Genomic DNA, 2762 nt, shown 5'->3' on the forward strand with positions numbered 1-2762 from the left:
TCTGCCTCTGCAGATGACTGCCCAGGTCAGTGAGTGCCATCAGTGGTTACAGATGGTGATTTTCAAATTCTTTCAGCTTATCCATATTTACTAGCACCAGCATCCTAGTATAAAGAAGAGCTGTTCCGGATCCCTCTCTTTTTTTCCTTCTTCTTTTTCATTAAACTTTTATTTACTTATTTGGTTTTTTCTATGTGTATGAGTGTTATACCTTCATGTATATAAGTGTGCCTGTGCCATGCAATGCCAGCAAAAGACAGAAGAGGATGTCAGATCCCCTAAAACTGGAGTTACGGGTGTTTGTTACCGCCATGTTGGTGCTGGGATTCAAACCCAGTTTTTCAGTGCTTTTAATAGCTGAACCACCTCTCCAGCCCTCTTCCTTCATTTTCCTCTGTTAATACAATATTCTTGTGTTCTTCCCTTACCTTTTAATTTTTATTTTATTGAGAACTTTATACACAAGTACTGTACTTACATAATTTCTAACCCTCCCTCTCCCCCACACAACTCTTCCTATCCCGTCCCACTCCCTCTCAGATGCAAAACTTTCCTTAAGCCTTATGAATTCTCAAAATTCCAGCTCTGGCTGATGAGAGCCCTTTTAATGTGCCCCTATTTCCTTTGCACTTACCTCTTTGATTTATGAACATTTTTATTTCAGCATCCTGCACATTCCAAGCCCTGAAGCCAGTCATGTCTACAAGTAAGACGTTCTTAAAAGATGCCTTATTTCTGTACTCTGTGTACTGGTAAATTGGACAGCTAATTATTGTCGATATTTTCACAGACAGAACTGGTAAATGGTTAAAAAAATAATATTTTACAAAAGTTCATGGTTACATAGTAACAACTTTATTAATCTTTCTCTTTTATCTCAAAGTCCACATCTAAGTTTGCTTTCCTCCATACTCAGATAATTATTTTCCAAGAAGTCAGTGAATTCACTCATTTCCTCAATTTAAAGTTTCAAAAGCTCTATGACTGATGATTTTTTGTATACAGTTCTTGCTGTGTTTTCATTTGCTTTTACAGCTTTAAGATTTTAATGTTACTTCAAATGATTTTTTAAATATTTAGTCTTCTCAAGAATTCCATGCAATGGATTTTGATCTTATTCAGACTCCCTTTCCCATCTCTATCCTCACCTTTCTATCCACCACTGGACTTCATGTCCTATACCATTAGTTGTCTATTTTTTAAGTTCCATCAAATCTAATATCTGTTTAAACAATGCTCAAGGGTGTGGATCTACTCCCTGGGTTCTGGTCAAACTACCAGGGACTCACCAGTAAGGACTCTCCCTCTCCCAGCGACTATCAATTGAACTGTGTTTTCTTTTTGTTTTCTTTCTTTTTTTTTCTTTTTTGACTAGATGAAAAGCTAGTGAGATGGCTCAGTGGGTAAAGACATTTTCCATGGAGGCTGAAGACCGGAATTTAATTCCCAGGACCCACATGGAAGAACCAAATGACTCAAGTTGTCTTCTGACCATCTCCTGTGCACCACAGCATGTATACACATACAAACACACATAAACACAATGCACACATGACTGAAAAGGTAACAGGACATTAGATTTAATTTTTGGACTGGAGTGGCTCAGTGATTAGGAGCTCTTGCTGTTCTTCCAGAAGACCTGAGTTCATTTCCCACTCCAACCTCAGCCAGCTTACAACACCCTGTAACTCTAGCTCCAGGAAATCAGATGGCCACTTCTGGAGCCCATGGGCACCTGCACACCTGTGTACATAGCCACAGAGAGAGAAACACACAAATGAGTACTTTAAAAGTAAAAATAATTCTTTTAAAAAATGACTAGATGTCAAGTCAGGCATTCTATCATACATGTCATGGCCTATCAAGTCAAGTTTCTGTACCCAGATATCCCTTGGTGTGAGTTCATCTGCTAGAGCTTAGTCATTCTATCTAGAGACAATCCCACAAAGACGATTAATTGTCCTTCACTCAGCAGTGATGAGCTGCTAATAGTTCCTGGGCTAATGTTGGGGTCCTCTGTCCATTTCCCCAATTCTATGCTGGGTTTTTGTCTGATTGAGTTTGCATGGGTCTTGTCCATTGCTGTAAGTTCATATGAGAAAGTTCCCAGTCACGAGCAAAACTGCTTCCTTGTGGTCATCCACCAGCCCTGGCTCTTACAATTATTTTGCCCCCTCTTCTGCAATGATGTCTGAGACATGGGTAGGTAAAGTTTACTATAGCAGTCCTATCCAAAGACACGTACTCTGAAGTCTTTTATTCTCTACCCTTTGTCCATTGTGGCCTTCTGTGTCAGGAGTAAGCTTCACTAGTGAGAGTTAAGAGATGAATTAGTATTCTTTCTACCCCCAGTTCCATTATGTTCTGTGAGCCTTAGGTGTGACACTTAGTAATGAGCATCTCACATGTATTCTCTATGTCTGATCAGTTGTGGAACTCTGTAATAGTCTCCATCTGTTGGAAAATGAAACTTCTCTGATGAGTGGTGACAGGTCTGCTTGTCTGTTAATACAAGGATGTCTCTTATGCAACATTTTGAACAAATGTTCTTAGACAGAATCCTTATCTTGTTTTGGATTTTAAGGGAACATGCTTAACATTATACCAAAAAGTATAGTAGAGTTGCTGGGGTTTTTATTCTTATCCAGATTAAGGAAATTCCCTGTTATTACTGTTTTGAGACCTTCCTTTCTTTGTTCCTTTGTTGAACTTCAATCAAATGCCTTTCATATTTCTGTCAATATGAATATATGATTTCACCT

Source organism: Nannospalax galili, unplaced genomic scaffold, assembly GCF_000622305.1.
Source record: "Nannospalax galili isolate Female #2095 unplaced genomic scaffold, S.galili_v1.0 scaffold1852, whole genome shotgun sequence".
Taxonomy (NCBI): domain Eukaryota; kingdom Metazoa; phylum Chordata; class Mammalia; order Rodentia; family Spalacidae; genus Nannospalax; species Nannospalax galili.